At 45.4% G+C, this 18,306-nt stretch overlaps 1 protein-coding gene across 5 annotated transcripts in view; it reads right to left on the bottom strand.

Moving 5' to 3' along the window:
* The window catches only part of Casr (calcium-sensing receptor), a 71,557-nt gene that overhangs the window by 36,118 nt on the left and 17,133 nt on the right, over window positions 1-18,306 (bottom strand). Inside the window, exon 1 of one of the 5 annotated variants that reach the window (XM_006521732.2) lies at window positions 6,366-6,428. The exons of 3 other annotated variants lie outside the window; for them this stretch is intronic. The gene's annotated coding sequence lies outside the window, so the exon portion shown is untranslated. Of the gene's footprint in view, window positions 1-5,207; window positions 5,579-6,365; window positions 6,429-18,306 lie in introns of those variants that run through there. One more of the 5 variants, XM_006521729.2, reaches the window with a different exon arrangement.

Genomic DNA, 18,306 nt, shown 5'->3' on the forward strand with positions numbered 1-18,306 from the left:
TTTCTTCTATTTCAAGGTGTGACATCTCTTGTTTTACAATGGGGGCCTCTTTCAGCACAAACTTCCGGGTCACACTCTGCTACCTCCCTCCAGTTGGGCTTGTCTGCTGGCCAGCTGCTCAGGCTCTGCTCTCCCCTCCTCTAAATCTCCCTGACAACAGGTGTGATTTTTGGAGAGCCCACGCCTCATTTAGCTCCGGTAATGGCTTAATTGAGTTGGAAAAAATGCAAGGACTGGAGCATGATAAAAAAAAAACAAAAACAAAAAAAAAAAAAACAAAAAAAAACAGCTGAGCTGGGGACTGGAGGGAGAGGAGGAGGGAGATGGGTGACCAGGAGTGGGGAGGGACATCCCAGGACAAGGAGCACCATAGAGAGAAGCCAGAGGATGCAAAGGAAGGAGAGGAGCAGGCCAGCATGCTGGCATGCATCCGCTCTGCTGTAGGAGCATTCTGACAGGCAGAGGTGGCTCAAGGTGCAGGGCTACATGTGTGACTGTTGCGTGCACAGCCACACTTAGTGTGCCCAAAATACAAGTGCTATGTGTGGAGCTTGTGATGATGTTCTCAAGATGACAGGGAAAAAAAAGAGCAATGGAAGGTGAGAGATGTGTAAATTCAAGGCTAAAATATGACTTTCCTGGATTTTAAGAGTAGACAATGTAATGGGGACCGCTGCATGGAACCTGCTGATGACTAGTCTCCAGGGTGAGTTACCCGGGGCACTGGTCAAGAGTTAGGAAGTCTTTTCTCTTGCCCTACTTCACTTCATGCCCAAGTGAGCTCTGCTGATGGCTGTGAGCACATCCACAGGGTTAGTGAAAGGTTCATTTGAACTGCAGAGATACCCAAGAGGTGTCTTTATAAATATAACAGAGCTCCCAGTCTTACACAGAAATGCCTTTGTGGAATAGCATCATAGAATTGCCTTTTTGAACCACAGGGGTCTCTGACATAGTTGATGGCATAGTTCAGTCAGTTTTCCCAACACTTGCCACCTTCTAGGGTCCTGGGTAAAACAAGCTTAGGTACTGATATGCACTCCACCACTGGGTAAATTTACCTCCAAAAGGCCTTGGCAGAAGAGATCATGACCTCTTGCACATAGACATTTACCTCCATCTACAATGCTGTAAAATACGGTCTTGGAAAGGCTGACCTGGTAGAAAACCTAAGATTCCAGAATCTGAGATTCTCCTGGGCTCTCTGAACAAGTTTTGCATGAGACATGCCTCCTCCCTCCGTGGGTCCTACATGTTCTGTGAAACAGCTATGAGATCCCAAAGAGCAGCCCTGGAGGGAAGGGGGTGGGTGAATATCTCAGCATATTTTCCCATCATTTCAAGGATAGGTTCCAGCTCCCATCTTCTTCCCAAGAGTGCCTCTGCTGCACTCAATAAGCCTGCATGAAAAAGCTTTTCTCCTACACATCTGCTCCTTGTGCAGGGCCCACATGGAGTGATGTCCTAGACAACTAGGTGTCTGAGGAAAGGAAAGAAAATCAGGGGGTTGGCATAAAAGATGCTGCAGACCTAGTAAATTAAAAGTTACAATTTAAGCTAAATATTCCCCATGGTGGTCAGCTTTTAGACAGGATCCAGGTGGTTTGTGTAGTAGACCCACTGTGGGCAATTTCAAGCTGCTAATGGTATATGACCAAACTGCAAAATTCCTGTGTATTGCATCATTAGCTCTTAGGAGGTGCAGGATGAGGGGTATACAGAGGTCCTGGGTCCAGTTGGGCTGCATCTCGTGAATGCACACCCATGCAAGGGCCTTCAGAGACCTGGTGGGTCACCCATGCAAGGGCCTTCAGAGACCTGGTGGATCACCCATGCAAGGGTCTTCTGAAACCTGGTGGCTCTCCCAGGCTTTCAGAGACCTGGCAGATCATGGAATTACTAGGGTTGTTTTTGTTTTGTTTGTTTTTAAATAGCCCAAAGTATTTTACAGGTACTATAAACCCCTTGGTTTCTCTTTGTTTTGCCTACTAAGAATTTGCAAATTGGCTCTATGACCCAGTTCCTCATTAAGACAGAAATGGAAAGGTGCACTGTGGAGTTTACTATGATTCAAAACAACAAACAAACAAACACCCAACCCAACACAACCCAACATAACACAACACAACCAAGACCACAACAAACCCAGTGTCCCTTCCTGCTGTGTTAGATTCCCATTTTCATACCTCATTAAATCTTTCCTTTTTATACACAATTATAGAGACATAAACACAAATCACTGTGCCAATCTGGAGTGTTGCCAAGGGCAATGAGAAGTATCACCAGGTGAAACCCGTGTGTTATTAACAGGCAGGGGACACAGGAGCCTTCTGGCCTCAGTGTCATTAAGCAGGCAGGGGACACAGGAGCCATCCTGGCCTCATTAGCTGAAGGAACAGATTTAAGAAGACGATCTTGTCACATCGTCAATCTAAGATGTAAAAGTTTACATGCAGAAGAGACACAGGCAGCTTACCTATCTTTCTGGGAACTGGCTTATCATGTCAAAAATCACAGTGGCCAAGGGCAATATTTGACAGTGTAACATTTCTTTAAAATGCCGGTTTGGGTCTTAAAAGAAGTTCTCTTCTGTTGCAGCATAAAATCCACTCAGTATGGGATTACTTTCCATTTTAATTGGACTGCCGGTATACACTATTGGATTACAAATAATCAGAGGTTACTAATCTCTGCCACCTGTTTGTATTTCTTTGTTATTTTTATAATGAATCTACTGCCCTGAAGAAGGTATCAGATTCTCTTTGTCTTTCTGAGCCTGGGTTACCTTGCTTCAGATAATGTTCTCTAGCTCCACCCACTTTCTTCTAGATTTCCTTTTAATTTATTTGCCTCCTTTTTATATTCTATATTGTGTTTCCTGTATTCCTAAAAGCATGTGAACATTTTAATTATTTTAAATTTTATAAAAGAATACCTGTAAGTTTCCACACTAAGTCCTGATTTTGCTTGCTGTATAATATTTCACTATGTGACAGGACCATAGCCCACCTGAAAGGAAATAAAACTTGAGACATGTTATTCATGTAATTTATGTCAAATAGCCCAAAGAGTTGTTTGTGAGCTTTGAAACCTGGGGCTGAGAACATAGCAGAACAGGCCAGGATATACCCGGGCAGGCCCGTCGTTACATGTCCTGACTGGCCTAGTGCCTCCCTATCTCCCGCCCTTCTGACAGTCTGTTGATGTTTAAATGGACCAATCATGTAAAACCGCGCCAATTCCTCCCCCAGCCCCACCCCTTTTCTATAAAAGTCCCTAGCTCCCAAGCCTCGGGGTCGAAACCACTGTCTCCTGTGTGAGATACGTTTCGAACCGGAGCTCCGCCATTATGGCTCCACCATGTGGTCGACACCTCTGTCTCCTGCGGGAGATATGTATCGGCCCGGAGCTCCGTCATTAAACTACCTCATGCTTTTACATCAAGATGGTCTTCTGTTTGTGATTCTTGGGTGCGCGCCGAATCGAGAATTGAGTGGGGGTTTCCCCACTAGGTTCTTTCACACCCATTCATGTTTTCTCTGAGGGCTATTTAAGGTACCTCAAGCAGCACTTCCACATACCACCTCTATGAAACATAAATACTATTAACTTTTTTTTTTTTCAAAATTTCAAGGACTCGAGGAACAGGTCCAAAGTACATTTTAATGTGTTTGAAATTATGTAATAATAAATTTAAAAATTGCCTGAAATGTTAACTGAAAACCACATGTCTTTTAAAATTAAAGCTGTTTCTCTTGCTTGGTCACCACTGCAGTGAAACAACAGACAGAATGCTCATTTCTTGTAGAGGTAGAATTAGGTCAGTCTCCTTGTTCCATGCCTAAGAACTCAAGGGACTTCATTTCCAAAAACTTTAAATTATTTCATATTTTTTCTAGAGATTTCTACTAATATCCTATAGACCTGCACATCATCTTTTAGGGCATGCTAACAATCATGGGTTTCATGGTTTTTCAACTGACCTCAGACTGAGAGGAACAGCCTAGCTAATCTCCTGGCATACGTGTTCCTGTTCCCAATGATGTCACGATGTGGCTGACCATTTCCCACATCCCTGTCACCCGGGTCCTCCTAGCTGTGTGTTTGTGTGCCTTTTGGGGAAGTCCTTTTGGAATCTTTGTCTGTGTTTCCATCTCCAAATATAACCACACTGCAACCGGTAAAACTGAACTTGATTGTATTTTTGAGGAACCATGTCTCTTGATTAAATTCATTTTGAATGTTGTTCCCTGTTTTAAAGGAACATGCCACCCCCTCAGGAAATATTTATAGATTTATTGGCTGGCTCTCCAGATTTTCCCAAGAGTACCCGGAGTCACCCTTTAAAACAAACGAACCAAATGGAAAAACCAAACCCTGGAGTGCATCCATGAAGAAGAGTGACAGTACCTGAGGTTGTCCTGAGGGAGGACAGTCATGACTGTCCCTTCCCTAGATAGAGCCAACTTTAATGCAAATGGAAAAGCATTCCCCCCCCCCCCTTCCCCCAGCACTAGAAATTTAATCTAGGGCGTTAGCCATAATGGTAAAGCCCTCTGCTGCTGAGCCAAGGCTCCAGCGTCAGCAACATCCTCTTTCAGGAACCTAAAAAGAGCAGCTGTCACCAGGCCGGGCAGGTCGCCGAGTCTGAACATGTAGTTCCTAGGCCTGCAGCAGTATGAGCGTGGAGACTGGTTAGAACTGTGGGTCCCCGGCCCCCTCCATCCACAGAACAGGAAGCCCCGGCTTTAACAAGCCCTCTGTGTGTAGCTTATGCACGTTCAAGTCTGAGCATTGCAGCCAAAATATCTCCTTTCTGCATTTGCACCAGGTCATATTCTGTTCTAACAGACCCCCTGAAAACAAGAGTGATTTCTTTTTGTTTTAAGTGAATCTTTTTCTTCCAGCATTATAATTTCCCAATGTAACCGGCAAACAAAACACAACAAAACGAAGAAGACGCACCTTGAAGAGACAAAAGAATTTCCTGTCCCTGCCAACCCCAAAACAATTTCCCTAAAAATCTCTCTCATGCAACAGGCTGCTGAATATAGTGACACTCAGGAAACATGACGTACAGCCTTATGAATTGCTATGTGCTAAGGAAACACAGCCGCTACCCACAGAGGCCACTCTACCCCCACCCCCACCCCCCATCAGAGACTGCTGAAGGGAAGCTGTAGCCCAGGAGAAGAGAAGGGACTTACCTGTGGGTTGTCACAGTCCTCCACCCTTTCCCAGAAGTTTCATGAGGTCTGCTTGTAACTTGACTCTCACTATTTAGTCCCTTTCTCTGATATGCAAAATGACTACATTTCTTTGTTTTCACAGTTTATTTGATTGTCCCAAATAGGATGGCCTGAGACTCTAAGCAGAGCTTTTAGAAGTCCCCTTTGCAAAGCCCTGTCCATTGCTGTCTGGTCTCTCAGGACTCCTCCTTGAGGACCTTCCAGGGCCACCTGCTAGCAGTCTGTGGTCTCTGTTTACCCAGTGTGCTCTGTCTCTCTGCCTTGCCTGCACCTGGCCTCCGTGAGGCACAGTTTCTGGTCACAACTGGCCAGCTTGAGAACAGATGACCAGCCCTCCAGAGTCACAAGGTGGCCTTGCTACTTGGAAGCCTTGCCGGCAGCGGTTTGATTCCACTCCCCTTTGAAATAAGATTTAATCTTCTCACTCTTGCTTTCCTCTGTCCCTCTTTTGTCTTCCAGAAGTTTCCAGACGCATGTTAGCCTCCTAATCTCCCTGTGAGCTGTCTAAAAGTCAATTACAAAGGTCAGCATATCCTTTCCTAGTTTTGGGTCACTTTATGTTGGTTTCATTAAACCAGGACCCAATTCAGCTCCTGGATGGCTCGTTTGTGTAAACACACTTTCCATTAAACAAGCAGGCTGCTCAGCTTCCACGCATAATGTCTATGGTTGTTTTTGGGTTGCCACAGTAGTTTGACTAGATATGGCAAAGGCTGGTTTACCCACCAAGTCTAAAATGTTTACAATTTAGCCCCTTATAGAATAATCTGTTGAGGCCTGCATGTGGTCGGGCACAAAACTCCATACTCTTTTTCCTTCACCAGACAACCCGGCTCTGACAGCAGATGCACCTGGAGAGAGCTGCACTTTCTGCTACTTAGAAGGAGTTGATTTTTTTTTTTTAAACAGGATTTTCAATAGGAGGAATGACTGTGATGGTCTGACCATGGTTGGGAATAGAGGTCAGCTCTTTCTGCTGGCTGTCATCTGACTCCAGGCACCTGGAGCTGGGCTGTTGACAGGAACAGAACAGAGGCCTGGGATGGGACCTCCCCGACCCCATCACTGGAAAGCCTTCAGCTAAAAGAGGGAAAACAAACTGTGGTTGTGACTCACCAGCCAGGCACAGCGTTTACCCCCGTAGAGATTGCCCGGAGAGCCAGTTCTGTAGTATACGGGTTGCCTTCCAGTGAAATGACCTTAAGGGATAGTTTGCTTGCTGGGGCTTGACTGGTAAGTAGAAATGCCACTTACCAAGGAGCCCAAGCATGACCTAAAACTGGGTGGTGGTGGGGGAGGGAATAAACACATAAATAAGCCGTGTCTACAGAGAGGGGGGAGAACCCTTTCAGGCTTGTGTTTCTCTTCCTCGTTTTTCTTCTTAGTAATAACCTGAGATGCAGAGCAGGGTCCCTTTGGAGAGAACTGAGGAGAGCAATCAATGTCCTTCAAATAGGGTCTGCCTGGACAGATGGGGAACAGGCTCAGACGAGACACCTCTCTTAGACGACATGAAGGGAGGCACAGTTTGGCACAGCCAGCCCTATGCTGGCACACCCTCAACCACCCACTGTACCATTGCTGAGCCTGGACCAATTAGGTTCTTCTTCACGGCAGAGGAGGACCACTGTGGGGTAGCACATGAAGAAAGTTCTAGAAACAGCTTGCAGGGGAGTCCAATTCATTGATATGGAGATATGTTCTCATCTACAAATATATTCCTAGATATTCCGGGATGCATATGGCCTATGGGCTGCAGGTCAAACATCCGGATAAAGGACTGGGCTTGTACTAGGTGATTTGTGGGAGGGTTTACAGAAGTTGGACTTGTGCACGCTGTTAGAAGCAGCTGCCAATCAATCTTGAAGGAAGACAAGCTAGAGTGAGGCTGGGGCTGGAACTGACTGGAAACCAGGCCAGGGAAATGATTTCTGCTGATTGAATGATGTAATGATTTTGTGTGCACTCAGACACGATTGCAGAGTGGCTCTGCCTTTATCACAGACACAGGGTCACCTGGCTTCACACTCCTGTTCTACAGGAAAGTTTGAAGGCCTAACTGATAGACCCCAGAAAGTTGCCCAAACTTTCCTTTCTGGCTCTGACTGCTTCCCTTTCTCTGATGTACGAAAAATCCCAGGACAACGGAGTCAGGAAAGACTTTGAAAATCATCTGGTTCCAACTCTCCAGGTTCAAGAAAATGGAAGGTCAGAGATGTTATGTGAGTTCCAATGTCACGCAGCCAGCAAGTCTCACAGCTGGTAACCCTGAACCCCCACCAGCATGGGCCTGGCTCCATCAGGGCTCCTTTCCTATCTCATTACTCCAGCCCACATAGCCTTTAGTTCTCAATTAGCTCCAGATCTTCACGGTCCTTCTCACCAGCTGGTGTTTTTGTTTTTGTTTTTAACAAGATAACTTTATTCAGAACAAAGCAATAGAAAAGATCAGAAAAGAGCCCAAGAGAGCAGTAAGCCAAGAGATACACAACCAAGGGCCTGCTCAAGGCTTTGTCTGTGATTGGGAATGCCCTTTCAGCCCTCTGACCCACAGTTTCTTCTCACCCTTCAGAACGGCTCAGAATCCACATCTCCACAAAGCCCTTCCCAACTCTCAGTGCTCTGAGCCTCTGCCTGGCATTTCTATTTCAGAGTCTCTTGCCTTGCAGTCAGGACCCTGGTTTGTCTTAGAGCTATACAATGTCCTCTTAGCAATCCTGTAATAATGCACACCAGCCTTACCCCAAGACTGAAGGAGGCGCTTGGACCATCCTTTTCCTAGTATAACTTAAAAAAAAAAAATCAATCGTAGAGTAGACTGAATAACGAACACAAAAGGCCCCGTAAAAATGCTGAGCTGTTACAGGTACAGGGAGAATCTGATGATCTCCAGGCCACCCTTCCTGTGATGGCTATCTGGACATGCGGGCATGCTGGAAGAACTGGCTATGACTAGGGGATTCTGGCTCAGGGCAGCAGCAGCCTGCAGGTGGTATGCTCAAGCCCCTGTTAGAAGAGAATCTAGGGTTGGCTGTGCAGCATAACAAGGTGGGAGGATGATACAGCCCTGAGCAGTCACGATTCTACCTGTGGAAGCAGGCAGTGGTCTCTTCAGTTTAATGAAAACTAAGGCAGGAAAATGCTCATATGTGTAGTTGATCCAATTGGGTGTTTCATGTATTTGAAAAACAAGATGAAGTGATTTGCCCAAAGTCACATAGGCAGAGCAACAATGAGGTGGATATTTGCTGGTGAGTATCACGGACTGCCTTCTAGAGGAACTGGGTTCGATTCCCATCACCCATATGATAGTTCACAACAGTCTGTAACTCCAGTTCCAGGGGATCTGATGCCCTGTCTCTTCCTGCTTTTGCAGACATCGCATTCACGTGATGCACAGACATACGTGCAGGCAGAACACTTATACACACAAATGATAAAGAATGGAAGGCAAGTTTCTTATCTCTTATACCAAATGTCAGTACCACCTTGAGGGACAACAGGGCACAAGGCACAGGTGATAGGGTTCAACTCTCTGTTTTAGCAACGACTAGCTGGGAACATGGGTCTAGTTGTTCAGTCAGTCTTTGTATCTCTGCTTTCCCATTCTGTAACACAGGAGTAATAGTTATATTAAAATAATGCTTGTGAGCATTTAGCATGGGGCCCAACACAGAGGAAGTACTCAGTAAACAGTAGTTCTTAATATGAGAATGTGACAATGACCTTCTCCATGGGTCCCTAGGGTTAACTGGTCAGGGGACCAACTCAACATCTCCCCAATGACTACAGGATGCTATTGGCTTATTCCCTCCTATCAGGGTCAACTTTTGTGATGACAAGACAGAAAGCCATGCAAACTACCCCACTGGGTCAGAGACATGTGCCATTAGTGTTGTGAGATGTGTGTGGAAGGTCTAGCAATGTGACACTTCCCTACCACAGGGTCACGATCCAAAGGGACATTTTATGATGTCTCTAAAATAGCTGCAGTTGGCTGATGCCACTCAGAGAGAACTTAAGGGGAGTGGGACAATAGAGAAAATCCGAAGGTGTACGGGTGGGCTGGGGTGAGAGATGAGTAGGGATAGAGGTAGGGATCGGGCAGGGGGGGCAGATTCCAGGTTCCAAAGGGGGTCTTCCCATCCCTTTAATGATTCTCCATTCAACGGGACTGTGGAACACCTTGAAAACATGTTTTTCTAAAGAAGAGAGCCTTTGACTGAAAAGGCCTAGAGGACATAAAAGAACCAGAAGAGAACGGTCAGGTGACAGTGGCTGGCTCTGGGCTCTCGGTCTCTTGGTAGGATGATGATTCTCAGCAGAGACTGAGTTAGAAGCTGCCTTCTGTCCCCTCCGATCACCTGCTGCAAGTGAGGGTCTTCCTTCTGCGTGCTTCCCAGTACCCAGCCCGGGCTGCACTTGCCCTGGGCCTGGCAGTTCCTCTCCCTGTAGCTCCTTTCCTCACTCTCCCCGTAGCTCCTTTCCTCACGTCAGCAGCCCGCATCCGCCTGCACCTGCCTTGCCAGAGCAGAAAGATCTCAGTGCAGTTTGCAGTCCCTACCCCCACCCCCCTCTTTGGCTTCAGCAGAAGAGGTCCATTTGGTTTGTAAGGCATCTTTCTGTAGCAGTGGCCCTCTGGCTAGGGGACCTCTCCTCACCTGAGTCTTCTTTAGCCCACAGAGGCTGAGCTTCAATGTTTGTTTCCTGGACACCTCAAGAACAGGGAGACACTTCTGCACCGAATGAAGGCGTAGGTTCCAAGTTACTGCCCGGAAGCTGTCTCAGAATAGTTCTGTGTCGGTGTCCCATTTAACAAGTGGGTGGACTGAGGTTCCAAGAGGGAAGAGACTTGTGGTGATGATAGGGAGAAGGGTGGGGGTGGTGGGCAGTGTTCTGAGTAGAATGGCTGGTAACAGAAGCCATCTTATTAGGAATTACCACGGTGCAAACTTTACACAGAAGGAAACAAGCCACAGTGGAACACACCCACTCCTGGGGATATTAGGATGTGTCCAGATGAGAGAATTTTAAATCTGAAAAGGACCTGGAGGTCACTTAGCTAACGTGTTTGTTAGCTGCTGCCTAGTGTTGGGGGAAGGTGCAGCCTCCAGTGGTCCCTGCCCACTCTCTCAGCTGCCATTGTGTGCATGGCTTCTGCTTTAAGAAGTGTCGTGGACCGTCTTCCCCCTTCCTAAACCTTGCAATCTGATAAAAAGCCAGGTCCTCTCTGTACACTGTGTACTGAGATATTGGTGGGTACCGCTGTTTAGCGGAAGGGAAAGCCAAGAATCAGATGGAAAAAAGCCTCTTTCCAGGACCAGTAATCTCCTTTTGCAGTATCTCATTTGAGATAAGGCTATTGTTTTGGAAAAGCTATTCCACAAACAGAGGAAGGCTTGGAGCTAGCGCTCCCTTTCTGGAGAATTCTCTGTGAATGGGCTTAGGCGAGAGGGAACGGAGCCAATAGATGCGGAGTCAGGTGTTTGCATGGACCGTGCTAGCCTAATGGATGTAAGTGGACATGGGAGAAGGCGAGTGTTTAATGGATAAATAAGGCAACTCGGGTAAGCAGTAGCTAAAAGCTACTGTGTGTTTGCTAGCTTTGTTGGTTAAGGCCTCCAGTGATCTCAGATACACTGTCCCTAGCTTTAGATGGATGAACTGGGGGGGAGACTCAGAGAGGTGAAGAGACTCAGCTGGGCACACTGAGAACGCTGGAGAAAGGGTTTTAAATTAGATACTGCTGCTCCCAGAAGACCTGGCAGGCACGCCGGAGAGTTTTGTGTATATCGTCTTTATCACTCTCTTTCCTGACCATAGATCCCTAAAGATTCTACATCTTTAATGCTCAACAACCATTGAGTTTGGATTTTCAAGTCTGAAGAATTCAGAACTTCTGAACCTCTGTAGATCTCCACTCAGCCCCACTGTGGACCATCCAAGTGAACACTGTGGGCAGTGAGGCTTGGGAGTCAGGCTCTGGGGGCCTGGGCTGAGGTGAGGGAGTAACATCACGATAGCCAGAAGACTGGGGGTTGACCGTTCAACAAGGCAGGGAACAAGTGGAGAGAAAGTGAGTGACAGCCTTGGGTCAAGCACATATTCCAACATGTGTTAAATCTAAACGTATCAGGGTTTCTCTTTCTTTGAGACAGGGTTTCTTGCAGCCCAGTCTGACCTCAGATTCACTATGCAGCTGAAGATAACCCTGAACTTCTGATCCTCATTCTCTACCTCCCAAATGCTAGGATTACAGTCATGTGGCACCATGCTTGGTTTACGCAGGCTGGGGATTGAAGTCAGGCTTTCAATCCTGTATGCCTGGCCACTCTACCAACGGAGCTGTATCCCCAACTCCTTTAACAGAGTCTTTAACCGTCTAGCGCATATTGTAAAATTTCCAAAAGGCTCAAGCAAGCAAAACAGAGAGTTAACAAGAAAAGCAAGTGCCATCCTGTTACACACACACACACACACACACACACACACCTCTTTTCATATTCTCCTCAAAGTGTTAAGTCTGTGGAATAGTGTGGTTTGCTTGATTCATTTGTGGCTAGTTACAATCACCAACGATGCCAATGATATGCAGTGTTGCTCTGTATTTTTCTAGAAAATTTCAGTTCATGTCACGCTGGATTCCCAAAAGAATCAGTACCCCTTGGCCCTTCGTGGCTCCTTGCTGTCATGAACAGCTAACATCCCCTAGATGCCAGTGGGTAGAATACAGCATTGGCTGGGGATGGAGGTTGGAGAAAGAACAGCAAGGAGTGGTTAGATATGAACAGGTTCTCAGTGGACAAATCTTTCTTCTTTCTGTTTCTAGTCTTTCTGAAGATGATTCTTATTAACCAATGACTCACTTCAATCAAGTTTGTTGTTCTTAAGGTTACAACTCTCTCTCTCTCTCTCTCTCTCTCTCTCTCTCTCTCTCTCTCTCTCTCTCTCTCTGTCTGTCTGTCTGTCTAGAATGGATCCAGGTTACAAAGATCCAGATTGAGACCATGAACATTTCCAGCCTTCCAGAAGCCTCCCAGCGGCCCTCACACTTAGGTACATCCTCAGTTGCTTCCAACCTTTGGGTCTTAGAGAGCACTGGGAAATCCCTTAGCTTCATATGTAACTTGTAGCATGGAGGCACATGTTGCTCTGTGGTTACCGTGTTGCACCCAAAGGCAGCCATTGTTCATGGCTCAGTTTCTACATGTATTCACATGAATTGTATTCCCTAACCCCTTTATCAGAGTCTTTAACAGTCTAGTGCGCATTGTAGATAGGACACCTTCATGTCTACATGAACACACAGGTGCATTAGCCTGATATTTCCCATAGGATGCTACCTGCTTGACCTCATGTGCAGGATACTGTGGAGCCGGTAGAGAAACAATGAGAATAAGAACCAGCAAGGTTCTAAAAAGACTTCCTCCAAGTGTGCCACTCAAGCCAAACTGCAAGGCAAGGATTCCTTTGTCCTAGCCTGGACAATGCTAAAGAACATTGAGCTTTCACTGTGTTCTGTTCTATGGACAAATCCCTTCCAACCAGCATTCCAGGTTGCAGGACTTTGATCTTCTACCTTAACATTTGTCACTGTGACTCTCCAATGGCCCAGCACCTCCCAGACCCAGGTTTTAAACCAGTTTCTGTGGCTCCACAGATCCTTCCCTCATGTGACTTTGATGATCCCAGTCTTGGTGACCCATGATCTAATCTATTACTCCAGGCACCAAGTTACTGATTCCTGAACGGTTTATGTCTCATTAATATTAAAGAATGGATCTTCTGGATCTTCAGAAGCTTACAGCCACACCCTTGCCTGGGCCCATGAGATGCATCACAGATCCAGTTTCTCCAGACAGACAACACAGGCTCTCAACCTCTAAAAATGAATCATCCCACCACTTTCCTGCCTTGACCTTCCTGGAGCACACTTGACTATCTACGAAGCACACCTGATATCGGCCCACCTCTATTTCACTGTCATAGTGGGGAGCTATCCTTGCTGTCCTATCTTGAATGGCTGGCTCTTAACTGGTCTCTGTTTTTATTCTTACTCTGAAGTAATCCATTCTCCCCCTCCCTCGCCATGTAGCAGAGCAGTCTTTGAGACATCGGTCAGATCATTCCAGGGGCTATATGAAGAGGGAAGCTTCCAAAGGTTGTGCTACCACCCAAGTGACCACCAGGCCAGGCCAGGTTGGAACAACTCTCTCTTGCTCACGTGTCACTGCGTCCAGTCACAGTGGCTTCCTACCCGCTTGTGAAACACACTGGCTTCTTTAACCTCGCTCTTTCGTCTACCTGGAAGGCTCTTCTATTGACTTTTCTGGCTGTTCCCCTAGCCTTCAGGTTTTATATTAAGTGCCATCTTTTCTCAAGATAGTATTTCTAGTATAACCCCCTTTATGTTTTTAATAACCACATGCTCTATAATATGTAATTGATAACTAAGACAACTAAATTTTCTATTTAGTAGTGTGTTATCAAATTTCCAGTTCCAAACCCAAATTATGACCTTAAGGGAGTTGGGGGTGGGGAGGATTGTCCATCTTGTCCACAGTTAAATCCTCATTACAGTTTTAGAATCTAGTAGGGGGAGGTCAGTAAACAGTCATTGAGTGAATAAGCGATTCTTCACATTTCTAGCTCTTTAAAAAAAAGTTTTTTAAATTCACATTTATTTATTTATTGTGTGCACATGCGTGGGTGTGTGTGCTACAGGGTACATGTATAGGTTAGAGGACAACTTGCTAGAGTTATTCTCTCCTCTTCTACTATGTGGGTCCTGGGGGTTGAACTAAGGCCATCAGTCTTTGCTGCAAGTGCCTCTTTCCGTGGAGCCACCCCCTTGGCCCCTCTTACTTCTGACAGATCCTGTAGGTGGTGTCTCTGAAGTAACGCACACTTCTTTCTAGCTTTACCATAGCACTGTAGGTTCAAACACCATCAGCCCATGAGTCCCGCTGACACCGATAGCCTCTTACAGCCACTTCCTGCTCCCCTTCTCAGTTTCCCTCAACCCATTCTTCTCTGGTGGCACCGCTTTTGAATACAGACAGCTGTATTCAAATCACCTCAGTGGTTTCCCTCTGCTCTAAGGGTTCAGAGAGCCCGACTCATAGTGATCTTTACACTTCTGGCTGGCTGAGTTCCCCCTCACCCTCAGCCTCCTTTCTTTGTTCCCCACCCCATTCTGTTTCCGATGTTACTATGTCTCACTTCTTCCAGCTGCAAGGACTTCTTACACTGCTCCTTCTGCTAAGAATCTGCTTCACCTCACTCTTGGCTCATTTTTGAATCTCAACTTGCACATCAATGAACTAAGAAAACCTTCCCGAATCCTCCGTGCCTTTTCTCCATTTACCCATACAGAATTGGTCTGTATAGCTACAGGATAGTAATATCTCTTCATCGGCTCAGAGGGAGTTCTGCTTACATACAGAATTTTTCTCTGTGGTTCTGTATCCTTCACTAGACAGGATTCTCCACAGGATGAAGGGAAGTCTTTTTTCATTGTTCCGTTTATAATACATGACAGAATACTTGGGCATATATCAATTGCTCAATAAATACATGGCCAACAAGTAGATTTTTAAAAATGAATATTCCAAATGGCAAAATCATACCTAAAGCCTACACTTGAGTAACAATGGTTTGTTGCTGATGAAGCTTGCTTCTGTGTGTCCCAAGCCTCCAATGGCTTAGTCAATGACATCCTTCTAACGTAAGGAATCTGGAAGTTCCATCACAGCTAGAATCCACTGAGCTCTTTCAATGTGCCAGGTTGTACCAAATCACTGAAGCTTAATTCCTTCAACCATCATTACATCATTAGAATGATTCTCTCACTACCACTATTTTAAATAACTCTGTGTATATGTGTGGTATATATGTGTCAGTGCACACGTGTACATAAGTATGCAGAAGCAAGAGGTCGATGTAGGTATCTTCCTCAAATGCTCTCCACATTATTATTATTATTATTATTATTATTATTATTATTATTATTATTATTATTATTATAGACAGGTTCTCTGAGTGAGCTGGGGCTCACTGATTTGGCTAGACCAAAGTTCTAAACTTGTGGGTCCTCACCCCTATGGGGTTGAATAACCCTTTCACAGGGGGTCACCTAAGATTTTCAGAATACAGTAGCAAAATTACAGTTATAAAGTAGCAACAAAAACTGGATTAAAGTTTGCAGCATCAGGGAGGCTGAGAACCACCATGCTAAATTGCACTGGCTGGCCGGCAAGCCCCATGGGTCCTCCTGCCCCTGCCTCCCCAGCGCTAGGATTACAGTTACATGCTGCAGTGCCCGGCTTTTTAAAACTGGAATGCTGCGGATCTAAGTTCAGGTCCTCATGTAAGCGAGCACTTTACCAACTGAGCCATCTCCTCAGGCCCAGAATTGCTAAGGTTGTTAATCCTTTATCCCGTTATGGAAATAACACAACTTTCTATGTTTCAGATTCTACTCTCCTGTGATATCTAGATCTATAACTAGATATAATTTTAATATATACATTAAAATTGAATTAAACATATACAATTTAAAAAATTAAAAACAAAAAATGCAAGCAAGCAAATTAGTTCTTCCTATCACTTTCTAAGTGAAACTTGGACCCCTGGCTTGCTTGCTGTTGCCTCCTGAGTGCTGGCTGGTATGGGCTCGTGCCACCAAGCCAGGCTCACGATCAATGTCTGGATGAGTTTCTAATCCTCAAAGAACTTCCAGGAAAATCGGAAACGACTCAGTCCTTCCAACATTGCAAAGTGGACACTCCAGGTGGAACGCATTCACTTCACAGGCTGTAGGAAGCCAGGAATGGGAGGTGGTCCTTCCAACTCACACTTCGTTTGCCAGTCTATTCTCACCCCTTCTTGCCCACACTTCAGGACTGGGGATAAACTGAATAAACTGATGTCAGATCAAGGGCAAAGCCACCCGCACAGAACAGAAAGGGAGAGGACAGCCCCACCTGGCGAGACTTCAATGACCTACCTGACTGATTCTGTCTGTGGACTGTGTGCCCATCAAGAAACAAGATTAATTTGACAAATATGTTTAAAGAATTGAGCCTGACATTTGTATAGTGCTTGACAGTTTGCAAAAGAGCTTTCATGCCCTGACCTAATTTGACTCTCATAACAGGTTATGAAAAGCGGACATTATGGACATCCCATTAGAGATAGGTAAACAGCCAGGGCTCTGTTGGGGGAGGGGCCTGACAGAGGTCACAGCCCTCAAGGAACTCAGCTCTGGTTCTATTCCAGAGGTTGTGGACCCCATGGCGTCTGACACATGTCCTTCACAAAGAGTCTCTCTGAGGGCAGTACTCATTGGTCACTTCCGACATGGGTCCCCTCATGATAGTCTCTGAGCTGTCCAAGAAAACCAATTATACCTGACTTGGCACTAGAAACCTGGGGCTCAGCTTAATCATTACCCACTCACCAGACCTAAATGCCTCCTGGCAACCTGGACTATTTCAAAAATTCAAATCCCCTCCACAGAGTAAGAGCTTTGCCCAAAGCAATGATTTGAAAAGAACGGGATGTATAGAATAATATCCACAGAATATTAGTGATGGGTTCTTACCTGCTTCAAAAAAAAATGCCTTCTGAGCTTTGTTCTTTTTCACCATAATTGTATGCCTTATCCATCCTGAGTTATTTAAATGAGAAGCAACGAGAAAGATTTTTCCTTTCCTTTCCTTTCCTTTCCTTTCCTTTCCTTTCCTTTCCTTTCCTTTCCTTTCCTTTCCTTTCCTTTCCTTTCTTTCTTTCTTTCTTTCTTTCTTTCTTTCTTTCTTTCTTTCTTTCTTTCTTTGTTTTTGTTTGTTTGCTTGCTTGTTTGTTTGTTTGTTTTTCTTAGACTTTGCAGCTCTGGCTAGCCTAGAATTCACTATGTAGAAAGGCCTCCACCACACAAAGATCCTCCTGCCTCTGCTTCCTGAGTGCTGGGATTAAAGGCTTGCCCCGCCATACCCAGCAGAGAGATTTCTTAAAGAAAAACACTGAAACCAGAAGCACCAGACTATTAAGAACAGGCAATTCTGAGTTGAGGATATATATGACACTCACTTTTTTCTTACATTTTTCTTTGCTAGGCCACCGGATGATCTTTTGAGCCCTGTCCATGTGTCATGGGGTAAGGAAGAAACTCAAGGGCTCTCTCTCTGAAAAGGAAGCTGCTCTCAGGTGTCATGTTGGTTTAAGATAAAGCAGCTTTCAACTATGGCCAGTGACCCAGCCATGCTCCTGGCTCCTGAAGTCAGAGAGTGCATATAGGGCATCACTTCCCCAACTCTGTAGGTGACATCTCGTTATGAATCTGCTATAGTTTAAATCTCGAGTCTCTCCCAAAGACCCATAGGAAAAGACTGTCACTGTGGCACTATCGGGAAATGTTGGAGCATGAAGATGGCTTTAGGTCTTTGGAGGTTTATCTTACCCCAAGGGCCTTTCTTCCTCTTTGTTGCTTCCTAGTGGTTTGCACTGTCACATACCTTCACCATGATGCGCTGTCTCTCACTGGGTGTAAAGTGACAGGGTCAATTGATTATGAGTGGGAACCTCCAAAGTCATGAGCAAACCCCCCCAAAACTACAACCAGGCACCTCATCCTTCTGACATTGAGACTTGCCATGCATGTATGAGTTTATACTCAAGAACTATGCAATCAGGTTACACACACACTCACACATTCACATACAAACTCACACATATACTCACACATGCACATGCCCACACACTCACACACAGTCTTACACATACACACATACACATATACTCACACACAGACACTCACACTCAGGCACATACACTCTCAGACACACACACACACACACTCATACATATACTTGTTGGGAAGGCGATAGATTTTGTAGGAGCGGGGGAGGGAACAAGATACTTAATAAAGAAGATGTCATCAAAGTATATTAAATGAATGTGTAATGAATGTTGGGAAAGAATGAATTTTCTTAAATAAAAACCCCCAGTGTTTCGGGTAAGTTTATGATGTTGTATTGGGCCACACTTAGCTATCTTC

This window comes from Mus musculus, chromosome 16 (assembly GCF_000001635.26).
Source record: "Mus musculus strain C57BL/6J chromosome 16, GRCm38.p6 C57BL/6J".
Lineage (NCBI taxonomy): Eukaryota > Metazoa > Chordata > Mammalia > Rodentia > Muridae > Mus > Mus musculus.